Source organism: Zootermopsis nevadensis, unplaced genomic scaffold (genome assembly GCF_977971745.1).
Source record: "Zootermopsis nevadensis isolate Lab colony 2312 unplaced genomic scaffold, Znev_1.0 Znev_ptg000017l, whole genome shotgun sequence".
Classification (NCBI taxonomy): domain Eukaryota; kingdom Metazoa; phylum Arthropoda; class Insecta; order Blattodea; family Termopsidae; genus Zootermopsis; species Zootermopsis nevadensis.
In genome coordinates this window covers 9,473,194-9,493,387 of record NW_028259149.1, presented here as the reverse complement: position 1 = coordinate 9,493,387, position 20,194 = coordinate 9,473,194, and the positions used below count along the sequence as shown (strand labels likewise).

Here is a 20,194-nt window from a genome sequence, read left to right as displayed (position 1 = left end):
ATATCGATGTTGGTCTTCTGGGTTGCGACGCCATGTGGACTTGCAGGTAGATATGAATGCTTCGGAAGAACGTATTGTCTTCATCTTCAGGCATGAAGATGTAGACAGTAAATTCCTCCGAAGTGACGCAGGGATAACTTTGTATGCAAGCCATTAAACATTATGTGGAGGACACAGGAACTGTAACATAAACATATTAGTAGAATAAATAAAAAGTCAAAGACGTTATTTCGTAATTTCACACGAATTTTTAACATATTATAGAATGCAGGGACGGACGTTCTGTATCGTCGAGAAATAAAAAAATGCAAGTTCAAGTCTGTTCTTTTTGTTGATTGTGGTCGAATCAGTGATGAAATTAAGTGAAATCCTGTGTTGTGTGTTGATAGTGCAGTGACTCAGTGAATTGACAGAAAACCGGTTTGTAGGAAGACCGAGTGGTGAACCATGAATGAATTGGGGACCGAGCCGGCGAGGTTCGCCATATCGAACCGTCCGCTGGCAGTGCCTAGACGGGACAGAGCAGGAGGAGAGATCACACAATGCGGGAGTGCAAGTGAGATGGTGGGGGTTGAATGAAGGGTGGTGCATGGAGGGGAGGGGAGGCCCGTAGTAGCGGCTGCTGAATCCCGCGTGGGTGGTGTACGTGCAGGAACAGAGGGTTGACTTTGAGTTTTCAGTACTGCTAGGAAACTGGCCTGCAATGTGTCTCAGAAACACATGCGATTCGTGAGTGCCTCACAAGTATCGCGTGCTTTGTGAATCGTAAGTGCATTTCACGTAGGGATGTTTTTCATTCATGGATTATGTAGTGTATGATATCGTTACTTGTTTATAGCTGAACTCGGTTTGTGTGTAAGTTTTCTTGGAATTTACAAATGTTTAAAATTCGTAGGGTTTCAAGTATACACTGCTGAACCTCAATTGCACGCCAGGTGAGCAATTTTTTTGTATATCGATATGTAAATACGTCAAATTATTGTTACCGGCAGTACCATTTTAGGTTATCGTGTGTAGTGATAAAGTGTGGTGTTTTTATGTCGTGTAGCATTCACAATTACATCTCAACTGCGTAATATCAGAAAATAGTTAACATGTCTAGGCAGTATTGTTATATTATCATATTTCCTCATTTAAACTAAAAAATATTGATAATACACGAGTAAAATGTAATATTCGCTGTTTTTTTGTGTCGTATTAGTTTGCTCCGGTATCAGAGCCTCATGATGTAAATTATTAGGTCTAGTTCAGTGTTCCGCAGCCTTTTTCACCAGCAACACATCCTAATTTGTTAAAGACGCATGGTGACACACCACAAAATGTCGCCAGACGAAAATGGTTTACGAAACTGTACATGACTGCAAATACTTATCTACATATAAATTCTTGCCCTATAAGAATGGAAACATATGAAAGCAACACATAACACATGTTGAATAAAACTATCGATGATGAACCTATTTAGAATTTGAGGTTATCATGGCGGTAATCGCCCTGATGGTGGTGGCGGGAAGGATCTCTGAAACATTGGTAAACTTTTACCAGACTATAATGAATTCTTCTCGGGCTACCATCTGTGTCAGCGAACTGAAGTTCAGTACCCTGCAAAGTAGGACGAAGCTGGTTCTCGAAACGTCGATGTTTACTCCATTCAACTACCTTTCACGGCTGGTAGCCCGAGAAGAATTTGTTGTATTTAGTCGACGTGAAAGCTTCAGATTATACATTCTACAAGACTACACGGCGCTACAACCCCGAAGACAACCATATTTGAACGTGTATGTGTGTATTGGGTATTCTAATTATTATAACCTGAGAATATACAGTTTCTTATAAAAAATCGCGACACATTCCTGTGCCATGACACTTCGGTAGCGAACACTGGTCTAGTTATGTCAGCCTCACCAGTATGCCTGTAACAGTAGCCTTTGAACTTTGTTACAAATTAAAAATAATGTCTCTTACGAATTGGTTAAAGCTAACTATATTTATACTGATCTAAACCTGTAAAATAAAATAAAAGAAGGGAAATGTAACGCACTTTGATGTAGGGCACATTATAATTAGTAATAATTAATACTTAAACAGTTTGTGGTTTTAAAATTAACAGAAAATACATTAATTTATTGACAAATTAAAAGCTGATATAAGTTTGAGGGGTGTTTACAAAGTAACAGACGTCATATGATTTATTGATGCTTCGTATTAATATAAGACTTTATTATGCACGTAAAACCTGAGTGTCCCGTTTAATAACTGATGTATTCAGTTATAGTGTGAAAATGTCTGAACTGATACATAACTGGTTTGTTCTTTTAACTGAAATATAGGATATTTTCCTCACAGTTTTCTTATTTCCTTGATTTTATTCTCTAAGTAATTTTACGCAACGTTTCGCTAGCAACTGTGCCGGATCGTCATGTTAACTTTGCATAATCGATTCATTATTAAATTAAGAACGCTGCGAATTATGTTCCCTGCGTTATCCAATTTCACTGAAAAATAAGTGAAGTTTGATCTATTTGCGATCTAATTAAAATATGTTCTTCGGTATTTATATTATTGCTGATTCAATATGAATAACATTTTCTGTCCGTCTTCCAGCCAATTTACACACTTTTCGAAAATTTGTAACGAACTCCGTGCAGAAGAGTCTTTGATAAGCTACTAATTTCTCAACTTCTCAAGAAATCGTCCGTATTTTATGGAACTCTTGAGTTTAATTACTGTATTCGTAAGGATCAGCTACTGTTCCACAACATAAGGCAGATAAATTCAGATCGCAATACCAAGCGCTGTTTTATTAAGATACGTTTTAATATTAACCTCAAATATAAACTTGCATCTTTCATGTGGTTTCTTCCCTTCAAATCTGGTTTTAAATACATTGGTTGTAGTAATACAGTACGTTATAATAATGTGCAGATTATCCGTGTCTTGTTTCCATAATTATCTTCAGCTGTCTTCTGTGTCGTCAGCATTTCCGCCGTCCCTATTACCAGGCTCACATTGCTTATAATCCTAACGTCTTCACTCTTATTCTCTTCCTACCATAAGGACGAACGGGCATTATCTGGTAACCTTTGACTATAAGATGTTCTTTCTCCCCATCAGAAATTCAGCTGCAAAGAGTTAAAATGAAGCGCTACTTACAGATTGGAGGCACTCAGTTTAATTTTATGCTTAATTATCATCAAATTGTAATTTTTAAATTCTGTAATACACTGGATTTATAATGAATAGCTGACTATAAATTATATTTAATGACTTTTTTACTGTGGTAAGATTTCCCCTAAGTAATATAAAATTGTCTACAGCATTAATAGGTCACGATGATGACATGCTGATATATGTTGCTAACAAGTAACTAATTTTGTTATCCTTAATTACGGTAATTTAATTACTGTTTGTTATGCGTAAGACGATGTAATATATTTTTTCATGTCGATATCTGTGTGCTTTCTTTGCAGGAAGTGAATGTGTTAGACACACAGTTGAGAGTAATTTATGTCCACAGTTTTATCTGGAAAGCTAATAAACGAATTCGTCTGGAATTTTGATATTGGGAATTTATACCAAATCTTGTGTGGCGAATTTAATTCTGGTTCATATGAATCCAATACAATGCATAGTATGCCAGAAACTAAGACCGAACTTTTGTCGGTTTTCTAAAAGCCTGTCTATTGAACAAAATGAGGACCTGCCAAGTTTTGCATGGGACTTTTATCCTTGTGGCAAATATTTAACAGAATCCACAAAATCCATTTCCTGTCCAAGCATGGTGGGATTACTTTTGCAACAGTGGGTTTGTACGCGTCCGAAATAAATTAACACGGTGGTCACTGAGGTGTGCAAAATGACAAACCATTCGTATATGCTTTTGGGAAATATCCCTGCTGCACTGAACCCTTGTTTATAATGTATGTTTGCTGGTTCTACCCTGCTGACTGAACCCAGAACCCCTTGATTGCTTATTTACCAACAGCCCTATTTGTTCTGAAAACGTTTTCTCTTCCGAGACTCGAACCAAGGACAGGCCAGTCTGTTGAAACATTGCCACATACTGGAAACTACAGCTGCATTGTCACGCCAATTCAAACGTATTTGTGTGTGCGTGCGTGCGTGGTCGACTGCGGAGTGATGTCTCTAAAATGGCAAGTAGTTTATTTAGTAACACACTGCTCTTTGCTTCAGAGACTACTGTGGCGTTTGCTAGAGAAATATGCAAACGTTCTGCGTGTGTTTATTCGTTGCCAGTTGTGTAAACAGTTTCTTAATGTTTATTTTAAAAACAATCTTCTGCACAGGAGTTTAGTGTATATCATTTCATTTAACATTACTCCCACATGTTTCGATTGTTTTTATAATGGGTATCCACAATCACAGTGCTACGAATTCGTGTTTGATTTTGCATTGTGTTATTATATTTATTTTCATTTTGTTAACTTCCCAGTGAATCCGTTATTGACTTGTACATTGCCATTAAAGGCACATTTGACGATGCTCAGTTATAGGCTAATGCATATTTTAGAATACTATGTGTAGACTGCTCCTTAAAATGCGTATTTTGACTGAATACACGAAAGAATTCTATACTATGAAATTACATGCGCTTATTGATAAAAATTAGTCTAATTAATTAATCTATATATACAGAATTATGTAAGGGAACGGAGGTGTACGACCACCCTATTTTCTCAAGACTTATCTTAATATTATCCTGTCACCAATTCCTAGGTATTCTAGGTAGTATCTTACCTTCAGGCTTTCTAACAAAAATGTTCTATACACTTTTATTTCCCCCATGCGTCCTACACACATCGCCTATCTAATCCTACCTGATTTATGATCTCTATACTATCTGGTAAGGAGTTTAAATTATGTTGCTCATTATGTAATTTTCGACCACACGTTTATGTCTAAACTAGAGTGAATGACTCGTATGATTAATGGCGTAACGGAAATGCTATGTAACGTGAAACATTTTACATTTGCCGAAGCAATGAAAATATATACGTAAAAAGCAAACGTCTACGGAATTAGCGACGGTCTGCCACAGGCGTATTCGAGTTTACGCGGTTTTTCTTTCGAACTGACGGTTGGAAACATACAGGTGACCGAAGATTCACGCAGTCCATATCTGACACATGTTCTTTTTTTTTTTTGGGGGGGGGGGGGGGTTACGTGCGGCAAATGTCCACCGCGTTCAGCGATGCATACATTCACTCTTTTCCTCATGTTTGATGCATCCCGGCGAAGGGATTCTCTGTCATTGAAAGGGTTCACCAGTCGAGATATTGAGAATTTATTTTGCACAGGAGAATCGGAAAATGTGTCCCTAAACTTTGGCAAGTTAAGTAAGAACGAGGTACCATCTAATGTTCAACGATGCCAACTTAAGCGATTCTGTATTTTCAAACTCACCGAAGAAGGTTTTTTTTTTTTTGAACACGGGTCGTGTAATTTTTAACCATATTCAACTTTTAATCGTTAGCTGAAAATTAAGTAGTTTCATCAGCGAATGTGAAGATGGAAGTGAAACGCTTATTTTCATTTTCCTTCGAATTTCGCTCAATTGAAGGAGAATGCAGTCGCATTCAGTAGGTTGCACGTGTTTTTCCGAATCTCTTCGCCTAATTGATGCAATGAGCAACTGCTTCGTATTAATGCAGGCCTATACGGATGAATATCACATTCACAGTTATGAAATTAAAGCTTGTAATAACACCTCGATTTTTTTATGTTTTTGCTTTTTGATTAAGGGTCACTGTTTCTTTTTCAGGATATTTTGGAATGGTGACAAGACGGACGCAACTGTTTTGCTGTGCGGCTTCTTTTAAAACATTGATTTAAGGGATTTGTTATAGACAGTCAGTGCCTTGCGGATATTAAAGGGTCAGAATTTCATTTTCAGAGTTCAGACATATTATTTTATTAACTCTGAAAGGAAAATGTGATATATCACACAAGATGAATATATAAGTTATAATGGCCATTTCGAGGGTTAATGATCAGTGTGGAATTAAAAATTTGTGGACTTTATATTGGTGATCTGTGTTGCTGCTTATCGGATAAATTTTTGGGAGTGACACTAGGTGTTGGTAAGTACAATAATTTAAATACATTTAGTGGAGTTTAATGTGTCTGAAAACTACAAGCTTTTGTACACGTTGATACAGTTTCTCGATGTTTTTGCTGTAACGTAGTCTTTTGTTAGGTAATGAGGTTACCTATCACATAGTCACGTTATATATCAAACGTTTCCTCTGGAAACAGAAAGTCAAGAAAAATATTCTTTTAAATTTCTAGACACGATTTGTGCAGTGTTACATGACGCGGTTCTTAGAGAGAAAATAATATTTAAGAAGTAAGTGATGTGAGGAGCATGTTGCGCGCAAAAGGAAAATAAAGAAACACATATTTATACTATGAAAAGAGAAATGAAAGCGATTTTTGGGTAGAATTTTAAGGAATATAAATCATAATATTAAAATATATCTGAAACAAACAATTTAGATTGGTGTTGTCTGAAATGATCTTCCACAGGATAGGGTCCAATTGTGGGTTGTGAATTCGATAATGAATTTTTGGATTTCATAAAATCTTGCGTATTCCTAGACAATCTGAGCGGCTTTTAGCTTGCGGCGATGGACTATGCTTCTAATTGCTAGTTAATTGTACAGGCATAGCCACAGTAATAGAGTAATTTTTTGTCTGCAATAGACGACCGGTCGAATCTTCTTTCGATTTATTTATAAACATCCTGTTAATCAGTGTCAGAACATAGAGAGAGACAGATCAGAGCAAATTACCTTCTTTTCAACGTTCCTCTCTGTCAGCATATATTTACATCTTAATATTCCTCATTGTTACGAACAAATTTTGTAACAGCTCCCCATCATTCGTAAAATGAACTTTTGGGTATGTGGAAAGGTGAAGCATGGATGGGAATAATAAATCTGGCTTTGTCCGCAGAGAGAGAGTGTTGAAGTGAAGCCGATGAGCTGACGGTCTGATAAGACTTAGAGGATGGACATTTATCTAGTGGCATCCGGTTCAACCAGATACGGTTATCACAGCGTTGTACGCTGTCACTGTTCCAATGAAATTAATTTGTTACAGGAAAACAAAAGACTTTTACGTGGTTTTAATTTAATTCAGTGTTTTTGACGTAATATTGTATTGTCACCAAAGCTGTTTTATTTCTTATTTCTTAAAGTTTACTTGCGACCTGACGTAGATTCGCTTTTGAGATGAAGGAGGAAAACTGATTGATTTGTTGAGTGTCCAACTGCTTTTGAAAGATTTCATGCAATGTTTTTGTATGGGTGTGAAATTGGTCTCTCACCCTGGCTGAAGAATATAGATTGAAGATGTTTGAGAACAGGGTGCTGATTGTATTCGGTCCTAAAGAAAAGAAAGTAACACGAGGCTACATAATTAGAATTGTTTTCTTATTATCATCTTAACTTACGGTCAGTCGTCTGGTCTGTTCCAATACAGATTTAACTTCTGGAATTATAAATCATTTTAGACATAAGACGGAGAATTTGTCCATCATAAAGCTTCTAGTGAGACTGTAACACAAGTTTCCAGTGTTTGAGCTATCGTAGACACTGCTCATCGCCCTGATGATGGACGCAGAATGGTCCTCTGAAACACTGGTAATTTTTTACCAGACTACACGGCGCTACGACTGAGCAAACAACCATCTTGATGGGTTTAGAGTCAGTGGGATAAAGAACGAGTTCCCTGGACTTTATCACGAACATTTTCATGGTCCATTTCGCTTTGATTGGCATCTGCAACAGTGTTATTAATTTCGACCTCTAATGAAGCGTAGAATTCTCCATCTATATTGATCGAATGACGTCAGAATTGACTAACTCCGGTTCTGTGCAGGGGGTTCGTAACGCGGGGACCGAGTGTGTCCGAAAGCTCTCTTATATCATTCGGAAATTCCTGGACGGAATGATAAATTGCGTAGAGGGACCTCTACACTAAGAGCTTTTAGTATAATCATGTAATGTGAAACACTAGTCGGAATTGATAATTATTTTAAAATCAATAATACTACAAAGGAAATTAATTTGGCTGTTTTAGAAGCGTAAGTAGGATTTATGGTTCTCAGGGCTGAGAGTACGGAAGAAGATTCCTCTCTTCTGGGTTGTAGCGCCTTGTAATCTGGAAGACGTTTACTAACATTTAGGAGGTTCTTGATGCCACCATCATCAGGGCGACGAAGGCCATCTTAATTTTTGAAGATTGTCTTGTAATAAAACTAGTTTGTTTAGGCGTGTTTTTTATCTTCTTAATGCAGTTGCTCCTTCACTTTGTACGTGACACCAGCTGTTACACCGCACACATCCAATCCCTAAATCACCTGTTTGATGTTGACTGTAAAACCCACTGCAATACATACATTTTGAATCAGGTTTTTCCTGCCCTGCATTTTGTGTGCTCTTCAGATTGCGATTTTTTACTGAGTAGTTACCGCCCTTAACACCGTCTATCCTAACTCAGCACAGCCAGCCTCGTATCCTGTGTATATCGGGGAAAAAGCGGCCGGGGTGTGAAGCTGGACTCATGTTTATCAAAAGTGACCGACAAGAACGACGGAAGTCAAAATTGAATGTTTCTGCGAATCTACTGTCACGTGCCATTGTGAGCCAATTGGCTTCAGAGATAGAGATAGAGAGAGAGAGAATATATATATATATATATATATATATATATATCTGCGGCACCCAACTTCGTTCTTGTCGGTCACGTTAGGGCCGAGGTTAAGAATTGGTGGAGTTGTGCCTCCATTTGTCCATCCGTATTTATGGATGGTTTATTATTAAGAAGAGGACAGTCTTATCATTTACTTTTATATCTGCCTATGAAAGTTATATTAATATATTTTTTAATTCGTTTGTATTAATATATGTATATATGTATGATTTGAGGTTTTCACAGCGGTGAGTATGAAGATTTCTGTCTTCTGGGTTGTTGCGCTGTGTAGTCTGGTAGAAGTTTCCCAACGTTTCAGAGGTGATACTACCTCCGTCATCAGGGCGGTGATAGCCCTGATGACGGAGGCAGTATGACCTCTGAAACGTTGGTAAACATCGACCAGACTACACAGCGCAACAACCAAGAAGACAGAAATCTTCATACTCTGATGACGGAGGCAGTATGACCTCTGAAACGTTTGTTAACATCAACCAGACTACACAGCGCAACAACCCAGAAAACAGAAATCTTCATACTCACCGCCCTGATGACGGAGGCAGTATGACCTCTGAAACGTTTGTTAACATCGACCAGACTACACAGCGCAACAACCCAGAAAACAGAAATCTTCATACTCACTGCTGTGAAAACCTCAAATCTTACATAGTAAACCTCTATGGGGAGGCTACTCATCACTACAGTCGGAGATTCGAAGCTCTTCGGATCATTTATCGCCCTGATGACGGAGGCAGTATGACCTCTGACACGTTGGTAAACATCTACCATACTATACAGCGCAACAACCCAGAAGACAGAAATCTTCAGTTTGTAAATATGTTATAACCGTTATTGTAATTAATATCCGTGTTATTGTTATCACTATTATTGATCTCTCCAGGATTAGCCGTAATTTCGAAGCTTTCTCTCGCGTCAGTACTTGACCGATTTTTGGCTTTGTAGAAGCACCAGTTTGACGATTTGCATAAGTGAATGATCAAACGAGTGACGATACGGATTCTGCTAAATGGTTACTAATTTCACAAACGGACAAGACGGCCAGGATATTTCGTGCCTGGACGGAGTTGAAAATTAGTTTTGCCGTATCGTAACATACAATGAGGCGTTGGCAATTACAGTAACAGATGAATGCTGAAATGTAGCGCTTTGACAGAAGACTTGCCGAGAGCGACATTAATAGTATTAAAGGTTCACTTGTACTGCAGTCTGTCATAAAAATTGATATTACGTCATCCATCCATTAACATAGTTAAAATCTCAACGTTAAATCTGACCCTTAATAATAATAATTCATCAAGCAAGATGTTAATGAGATGTAGCACTCATGTAATAATTTAGAACTACATACTCTTTTAGTCGGAGAACCTGAAGGAAAGAAGGATTGTTGTGTGTAGTGTTAGTACGATAAAAATAGCCGTATTGGAGGTTTCGAGAGATATTACCAATCAGAAATGCTTCGTGTTCATTATCTGAACCCACAAGCTCACGAATATATTTTTCTTGTACATCTGCTCTGTATTAACGCACAAACCGCCAGGATGAAATTCCTGGTAACAGTACGGACGTCTTCCGAATTTGGGCCGCTCTGTATTTTAGCTCACGAGCTAAATGTATCGAACTCGAAGAACATTTTTCGTTACGTTTTCAGTAGTACGTAAATCAGCAAGGTCAAAGCAGTTCTTTTTAGACCGTGAAACACACACTACGGCTATTGTACTATATTTCCTGTGAAGAGAAGATGATTGTAACGGACATACAAGCGATTCCAGCTAGTGTCATGGGTCAAGGCTAGTAATGCTATGAGCTCTTGACAGATCAAAGCAGTCTGTATCAATGGACCGCAGGACTATTGTAATAGAAAGATAGGTTGCCAGGGATACAGCCCTGTTAAGCTAAAAGCATTATGTTACTTGTTCCATCGTCAGGCACAGGTATAGGACAGAGGCTTCGCCACACACACACACACGTCTAGGCTCCTGCACGGTTAAAGAAGCTCAGTTTAACAACTTAAGCAAGTCCAGAAGGTAGTTCTTACGAGATCCGCCTTCTGTAATTTTTCTTTTCGATGTTAAGCTTATATGGGGCAAAAAATTAAGAAGGCCATGAAATGTGACACTAGGAATCAGTGCAATCATTGTATTGTGTCTCACTGTTGAATATCTACATAACTTCGTTTTCGGATTGTATTTGCAAAATTAATTAACAAAGAGAAAACCATTTCAAAGAAACTCAGTAGCACAATTTCAGATAAATCCTCCTCTGGGTGTAAGCTGTATCGGGATATCTGTATATAAAGATACCTCCGATTAATCCTTAGTGGTAGACTTATTACTGATACCACCGAAACGTCAGTTGGGATAAATCAAGTTTATTGAAAATTCTTCGTAAGAGATGCACTTACAGGGATACAGAATTGGATATGTCATCATTCAGTGATTTAGCGGATATTTCTTCACCCTCCCTTAGACAGGATTTCATTAACTCTACTTTTGCGGAGATAGGAGAAAGTACAAAGTTGTCCAGGAGTGTTGCGAACAGTTATCGTGCCATGTTGCGACATAAAGAAAGTTGTATGTGTCACTGAGAGTAAGGATTTCTTGGAAGAGTAAAATCACATTATTTCTCAGGATTCCTAGTAGTATTTTATCAGCAGTAAGCGGCCCAAAATCAAACAGAAGAAACCTCCCGGTTCATGGAGCTGATTGAAACCTGCCACAATAGGTGAAGCTTTATATTCTTTCTGGTAGTAATGGGATGCGAAGCTTCTCAAACATTGTTTCAAAAAGATGCGTTCAATTTGTCGACAAACGGGCCGTATTCCTGGTTTCTGAAATACAGACTCAGGAATGGAACGCGGACCTTTCCCCACTTTCTTCGACTACTTACTGAAACGATACATCTGTTGGTACAGCGCCAGATGTTTTAACGAACAGCGGGCAGGATATTATTTCTACTCTCTCCCCTAAGTTACTATATATTGTTGTCTATTTATATTACGAAAATGTACAAAATGAATACAGCAATCTTCAGACTCACCTCCGTGAAAACCTCAAATCCTACATATGTACAAAATGTCACACACGGAAGATTCACTGATTACCAAACTAGCCAAGTGTCGCACTGCTTCAAGGACGTGCGGTATGACTATGATACTTTATCAACACGGTATACTTTGTGAGGATATCTGCCGGAAGATGTCCTTTGCTCTAATGTACAACAAATTATTTTCAGAATTATAACGCGTGAGACATTTCGCGTAACGAATTATGTGGTCCATATGTTTCACATCTGTAACTATCTATCACATTTTAGTTAAATATTTTATTGTCTGTTTGCACTAAAAGTTGTTGAAGTCTAATTTTGGTTTATAACGTTCGAACACAACATAATGAATCTGAAAGGTTTATAAAAATTATTAACTTATAATAATTTTAATACGTTAGCCACTATCCATTATTCGAGATTTCATATGCAATACGTTTCAGGGGTTGGTTATCCTGCCATCTTTAGGAGACTTGTCATTATTCTAAATTTAATCTAATAGTTTCAGTAGAACTTAAATCTGTCTGAAACGTCGGTAAACTTCTACCAGACTACATGACGGAATGTTCCAGAATACAGCCATTTTTTAGTCTGTCATTAGAACAGGAAATCTCACTATAGACAGAAATGTACTTTTTATTTTTTCACACACACAAAAGAAATACCGATTTTGTATGTGTATGTGTGTGTGTGTGTGTGTCAGTTTTTGTGGAGTGAATTTTCTTACCCTCTTTCTGAGGAGAACATGTTTGTTGCACGTGTTGTCACTGAAATAACTAACTTTGTTGGCCCTTCCACCCCTCAAACAGATGGTGCTAGTAATCTAAATCACTTCCCTGGGAAACACCATTCCACAGTAATAAATTCTGCAAGTCGCGTGCCATCTGTCGGCGATTTAAACTTTAAACCTAAATCACTGCGGTCTGGCCATTTGCTGGAACATTTCATGATGCAGATCAGGGTTGCACAACTTTAAGACACTACTACCATGATTTTTAGAATATATTTTATTTTTGTGGTTGGTATGTAATAAAAACGTAAATATTACAATATAAAAAGATTAATTTAAGTAATTTTTGTAATGGTGTGAAACTTGGTCTAAGAACACAGAATACTGATGCTGTGTGAGAACGGTGGCTTTGGAGAATGTTTTGACCTAAGAAGGATGGAGTGACAGGTGACCAGAGAAAATTGTGCAATGAAGAGTTAATGCGCTTTCTACACGAAACATTAGGATGATCAAATGGAGAGGCACATAGCACGCATGGGGGAGATGAGAAATACAATTTACTTACTTTTTGGTTGGAAAGCCTAAAGGAAATGGGCCACCCGTAAGAGTTTGAAGTTGATAAAGGAATGATATTAGAATTTGAATTATGTAAATAGTGTGGGAGGGTGTGGACGGAATTAATCTGTTTCAGGATAAGGACAGAATTTATGTTCAATAAGACTGGGGGGATTTCTTGACTAACTAAGCGATTTTCGTCTCACGGGGACTTTGTCCCATAGGATTAGTAAGTTAGGTAGTTTGTAAATTTATATTTGGGAAGTAAACAGGTTGAAACGTACCGTAATTTTGGCTGCCTGATACCCCGTCAGAATTAGTTGATACAGGGCCAGTAAATAATTTAAGAGTCAAAACATTACAGACATTTTCTTGTAGCCGTCAGAGACATTGTATGTTTAATTTCGTTGTTAGTAATAAAATGTTTACAATATGGAGGAAATATAAAATGTATCTTGATTTGAGTAACTTCGTTATTTTTGGTAAACCAATAAGAATCTTGCTTATCTCCATAAAAGTCATGCTTTTCTTATTTGTAAGGCCATGATAAGGCAATGACCTTGGAATCAGCAGACTGATTTCTGTGAAACGTAGAAAGAACATCTTGCCACTAAAGGCCATCCCACTTAAAGTAGGATCCTAAAATTGTATATGTTAAAACATCTTTCGTTATGATAATTTTTTTTGTCTGTGAAGCAAGATGCCAACTACGCGAAATTTTGAGGTAATCTTTCTGCTTAAAGGAGCCATTAAAGATACATGCAGACATATTAAATTTGGAGTGGAGTAGATCACACAAATTCTGTATGTATAATTATTTTTAACAATTAAGAACATGGCGACGGTGCTAAACTTGAAGTTACATCTTATAGATTTACCCTAACGAAAATGTGTACAAAGGAAAGTATGAAATTAATTGAAGATTTATAATCCTGATACCTGAAAACATGGTTTGAAACATTTTCTAAAAATAATGGTAGTAAGTTCTTCCCAGAGCATCTTGATTCTAATATTGATTTTGAGTAAATCCATTTCTCTCTTCGCTGTTTCACTCACCCAAGGGGACCGAGAGATATTTTACACAGGATTTAGAGTGGAGTAGCGAAACTTTCAGACTGCATTAGAACCTCAGACATTCCAAACTTGGCACACAGAGACTGGATGGAAGGCCGTTTCCAATATTCGAACTATTCGTACGGCAAGAGAAAGCGCATTGGTTCATAGTAGCTGCCTCATCTTAACTCTGTCAAAGATGCTGGTAGCTGTGGGCAAATAACGTCTGGTTCTGAGAGCCCAGGGTCGACTCCAGGTGTCGATTATTCATGTCTAGTACTTTCATGCTTAATTATACAAGTAACAAGAAATACAGACAGACTTTCAGTCGGTTAACTGTCGAGAAGGAAACACTTCTGAAATGTAGGCAGTGTCGGAGGATAATGTTAAAATGGATTTTAAATAAATTGGTTCTGAGATTGTTGACGAATTTATATCTCTGAGGTTAAGGTTTTGTAGTGGGATCCTGTGGCTAAGATAAATATTCGGGTTTCGTAAAAGGCGTGACTGTTTCTTGATCGATTATCATTTTCTCCAAAAAAAAGGCTTTGCGAAGTAGTCTGATTTTTCTCCGTTTAACGCAACCCCCCCCCCCCCCTCCAGTTCACTGTTGATTGTAGCCAGGAAATTCACATTCGCTCGTGTTAATCACGTAGCGAGACGGAATTCATTCTTGAAGAAGTAAAATTCTATTTACATGGAAGATTGAAAATACATAGAAACTTCTATGACTAGTTTTGTTCCCGTCGGAAATTTTTGAACGAATTCAAAGGTGGCAAAAGACGTCTAATACATTAAAATTATTGTGTTGCATACGTTAAATTAGTTAAAATAATGAGATTTGAGGTTCTTACTGGGGGCGAATTCTGAAGATGGAGACGATATGTTTATCCGAATCTTTGGTATTTATCTCCAAATCCAGGCAGTGAAAGGAAAATTTATATTTTTCATGCGCTCACTCCGAAGTATCAGATTAATATTATGAGTTAACAATTTTAACGGAGTGAGTTTTTCGCTCACCTGATAATCTAAATCTGCGATTTAGTATGCGTAGAAGTGTAACCATAGCTCAGACGCCCTCCTGCAATCTCGTCCGTCACAAAAATCCCCGCGGCAGTAATCTAACTGAAAAGACAAATAAGAGCTTCAGGTTAATCCACATCACACCCCACCCCACGTGTGACAGTGTCCCCCCGTCTATTAATGGAAGTCGAAATCGCTATTAAAAATACTGAAGTCCTGTCGCTGTACAGACTACGAAGCGTTTCTTTATTAATCTAAAGAAAATTGGTTTTCGAGATCTTCCATTAAAGAGTGCGGCTGTGAAGGAATGAGAGTTGATTAACTTCAGGGCATAATTTGCCACCGTTCTCAGTCTCCCGCGCCTCCCTTCTTCCATTAAATTGTCTCGCTTGCTAATGCAATCTCAGATGATCCATTAGGAAAAATAAATTAAATAAATATTTATTATTACACTTTTGTTAAGTTTACGTGGACCTATGTAGGATTTGAGGTTTTCACGGTGAAGAGTCTGAAGATGGCTGTCTTCTGGGTTGTAACGCCGTGTGGTCTGGTGGAAGTTTACCGACGTTTCAGAGATACTTGCTGCCTCTATCTTCAGGGCGACAAGGACCTGTGAAACGTCGGCAAACTTCTACCAGACTACACGACGCAACAACCCAGAAGACAGCCATCTTCGGTTCCTATTATGTTTCTTCTCCTCTTATCTTGCTTGAGCAAATACGCTGTAAGATCACTTTTGCTCTAAGATTATTTTTATGTGCCTTTTTCTTTTTAAACTGTATTGATAAAGAGATTTAGGCCTATAAGAGTCTGTCCACATGGTTTAAGTTCCATTCAACTTCTTTGTAGAGAGCACGAAGGGTCTTTTGAAAAGTCTGAAAGAGGACAAAGCAAACTCTTCCGTCCCTTAGACTTTTGAGGTCCCAGAGGACGTAGTACATTCCATTTGACTTCTAGTCGTTGGAACTGTTCCCGGTTTTCCAGATTTTGCATATTTTAACGGATCGATTGTTTGTAATCTTAAGCTAGACTTGATTTGTTGCGTTTGCCTTCGTGTACTTTTAACCGTAATTTACTTTTTTATTTTAATCATTACAGTTAATGTATTGTATAGGATGACGATTTAAATTAAAATATAAAGGACATACTGAAAGTTTTAAGGTTATTCCGTTTTTTAATCTTAATTTCAGAGTAAAGACACTCAAACCTGTTAATACTATACTTCCTCATTGCACATCCTCAAAGATCTGCCTGAATCTCGGCGTCAGCTTGGTTTAAAGAATGCTTTTTCATCTGCCATTCTATGTAAACAGTTTTCCGACTTTTTTCAGTGTTGCCTCTGGTTTTCACGTCTCTGTCTTCAGGACTTCAGCCCTGAAGGACAGTGCAGATAGTCTATTATAATGTACTTAATTTTTTGTTACTAGTATTTTCAGTTCTTTTATGATGTCTTCATTTTTAACGATGTCCGTTTTACAAGTTTCATTTCACAGTAATTGCACGCTGCAGCGTAATTTTTGCCTATGCACAGTAGTTAGAATTTAGTGAAGGAAATAAAATTATAGTTATTAATAAAGACGTTATTAATTTGCATGTTTTGCTCTTAACGTCCCGGATAAGAAAGATCAAATGTTAACATAAAATTGTAATTGTAATTTATAATTATAAATTTGTACCGAATCTTATCTGTTGCCATTCAGTACTTTCGAAATGAAACATTCTGATCCATTGGCGTCCTTCGCGTTGTTAGTTTAATATGCACTTCATGCAAAGAATGCGACAGGCGTGTTAAGATTAGAGGCATTGCACAAATGAGCAGGAGTTAAGTATGATTCCACTAAATATATGTAACAGGCCCATGTTTTGAAGAAGAAGCTAACTTTGATCTTCAGTACATTCCACATTCAACCTACTTACGATTAGAGATACGATTAGAAGCAGACAGTCGACTGATTACGCATATCATATTTTGCAAAAGACATTTGCATTTTAGATACGCATATTTATATACGTTTGGATTACGTGGGAAAGTTATAGTAGCAGTTCAGAATTTTTTTTCATTTTTCCTTCGTCAGTCTAAACATGCAAAGGTTAAATATATAAAACTATATTGTCTCTCGTCTTATATGTGTGTGAATTTTGGTCTCTTACCTGCAGGGAACAATATAATAAGTGTGTTTGACAACAGAGTGCTGTCGAGAATATTTGATAAAATAAATAATAAGGGGTTGGAAAATATTTTATCCGCAGGCCTGCTGATGACGGCTTTATACGGTGCACTCTTTTATTTCTATAAGTTGTGAAATCAAGGATGTAGTGGACCAAGTTTGTAGCATGAGAACTGAGAAATCATACAAAATGTTGTTTTGAGAACCTGTATGGAAGATTCAAATTGGGAGACCTGGGCGGTGTTAAGAGAGATATTAAAGCTGTAATTTAAAATAATATAATATTGTAATTCTTCTCTATAAAATACATGATGGCATGGACTGGATTAGTTCTGGAAGGGGACTGGTGACGGGCTCTTATAAAAATGATAGTGATCACTGTGATTTCGAGGCAATTATTTTTTAAGAGGAACGGATCTACTGATCGTCAGCTGTACGAAGAAACATATTCTGCGTTTGTTTGAGTTGTCAGACGACGTAAATCTATTAGAGAAGATCGGCAATTTCACCACTCATTACAGCATATGAACGTTTATATTTGATTACTCAAAGTACAGTACAAGAATGTTGAAACATCTTGTATTTAAACTCAGGAAGCCATTTCCTTGCTGGAAACGAGAAACTGAAACCTTGCGACAGTTGTGAATAGGGATGAGGGAAGTAGGTATATAAGATGAAAGAATCATTGCCAAGAGAGGTCATATTTTGGCGTACAGTCACCATTTGTATGAGACATTCAGTCAATACAAAGCAGGACTCCGTAAGATTACTCAACAGTCTTCTTTTCCGTCGTCGCAAGGTGAATTGAGGAATGTCCCATGAAGAAGATACATCGTATTAGTCTAAAGGTTTTTGAAGATGGTGCGTTATTAAAATTGTGCATATTCTTGATGTTTTCCTTCGTCTCTAGTTCAAAACACGTGTCTGAAGTTCATTCAGACAGCAACCAAAACAGTTTATTCATTGGATGAATCTAATTTAATTTTCGTTCCGGGGATTAAAATTTGTGTAATTTAATCTGAGGAAGGAAGCATATAACCCTCTTCCGAAAAGTTGTAAACTTCATGTTTTAGTAACAATTGATATATGTTAATATGTTAAGTAATGTTATTGTTGGATTTACTCCTATCTTTTTAAACGTTCCTTCACAACGGATTTTATAACTCAATTTTTAATTTTAGTTTAAACCAGATAGACCCATGTTATCTGCCCCGGATAATCAGAAGTTTATTGCAATTCAAGTTTCGCTCCTTTTAGACAAAATGTGGGACTTCTAAACACGTTCTTAGTACCGGCCTCATGCACAGACGGAGATAGATTGCTTTAGCTGTAATTCATGTATATTCCATCTCGTACACTGTCGAGGGAAAGAGGTGTAGGAAAGAGAATAAGAAAGAAAAGAGATGACGTAATTACGGAAACACTTGAACTTGGCATAGAAGTTTCTCTCTTTTTCAACCTCCATTTTTCATTTCAACAGTTCGCGTATCTTCTGCTAACAAATTTCTAGTGACTCGTGTTAAATTAAAAAACTGACGCAGACAGTGGAGATCCGTAAGTGAAATAAATAAAAAAAACTTCAAGTTAATCCTAACGTGACTTGAAGTCAAATGCATGCGTTCAGAAGAAAATTGTTATCGTTCTTATTTGACGTTGCGTACCTGTCTTGAATGTTCTGAAGTACAATCTAAATTTCCTCAAACAGACCACGAAAGTTTCTGGAAATGCTGTATAGGTATCTCCAGTGTTTTCTAAGCATAGAATAATTTGCCGGTGTCAGGTTAATGGGATGAAAGTCCGAAAATTACAAGCGAAGTACGATTGCAACTTTACGTCTGTATTTAATATTGCTTATTATCTAGAAAAGCTATCACTTATTCTTAAGTTCGTGTGTAAATTGTAACTTTAAGGACGACATGGTTCGAAACTGTTACGGAAACGTCATTAGCAGAATAAAATAAACTTAGTTATATCGATAAAATTACAGTGTAGACCAGGAATGTTTAAAACGCGGCCAGATTCGGTTCTCGAATTACGATGTGAGGCCCCGAGTGTCCCATTGTTAATAAATTTTAAGTTTCAATGCATGTTAAATGTGTGTTTGTGTGCAGTTGTTTTATGTCTCAATTAAGGTAAGTGGAAATATATTTCGGTGCAATTCAGATTTGTGGGAAAATAAAGGAACGTAAAACTTATATTAAACTTAAGCTTGGATTTGCTAAAAGTACTCTATGATTTCCCCCAACCTACAAGATGGCTCCCGGAACAATGACCTTGTTTTTAAGTGACGTCTAAGTTACACTGAGTTTAACATTGCTGATTTAGAGCGACGGAAATCCATGTAGGATACATGGTGAAGAAAGCAGTTGATTAGACTGACAAAGAACTTTCCTAAAACATTGTTTTAGATACAAATCTGTTGTCGAAACAGTTACAATATGGAGTGTGGGTACTATAATGCATGGAGGTCTACATTAATATTTGGGCATATTTAATCCTTTTGTCATATTTATGACTTATTTAACGTCGCTGTCGGTAGCTAAATGTGTTAAATCTTTCAAATTTTCTTATTTAGCGCACTGCGACCCTGTATTCGGATATCTGCGGATTTTGAACCGACTCGCTGATAATTGTTGCACTGGCCGTGTTCCGTTGCAGCGGGCGGCCTGGTTTCTCGTCGTAGTCTCATAGATCGATATCCTTTGGCTACAGACTGGCTGCTGCCTGCCTCACCTTCGTATGGTTAGCCCCGTTGTTATTAACGAGGCTGTAGACACCGAGCCATGACCTCTGTTAGTACTATTATATTCTTAGCAGTAAAACTTCCGCTGGTTAGATGTATAAGAATTGATGTGGAGGAATTGTCTGCATGAAGAATAAACATTTT

At 37.4% G+C, this 20,194-nt stretch overlaps 1 protein-coding gene across 1 annotated transcript in view; it reads left to right on the top strand.

Annotated features, from left to right (window-relative positions):
- The first annotated feature begins 417 nt into the window (after positions 1-417).
- Positions 418-20,194, top strand: part of LOC110839339 (corin serine peptidase) — a 123,615-nt gene continuing 103,838 nt past the window's right edge. Inside the window, exons 1-2 of the mRNA XM_087350352.1 lie at positions 418-765; positions 896-935. The gene's annotated coding sequence lies outside the window, so the exon portion shown is untranslated. The remainder of the gene's footprint in view (positions 766-895; positions 936-20,194) is intronic.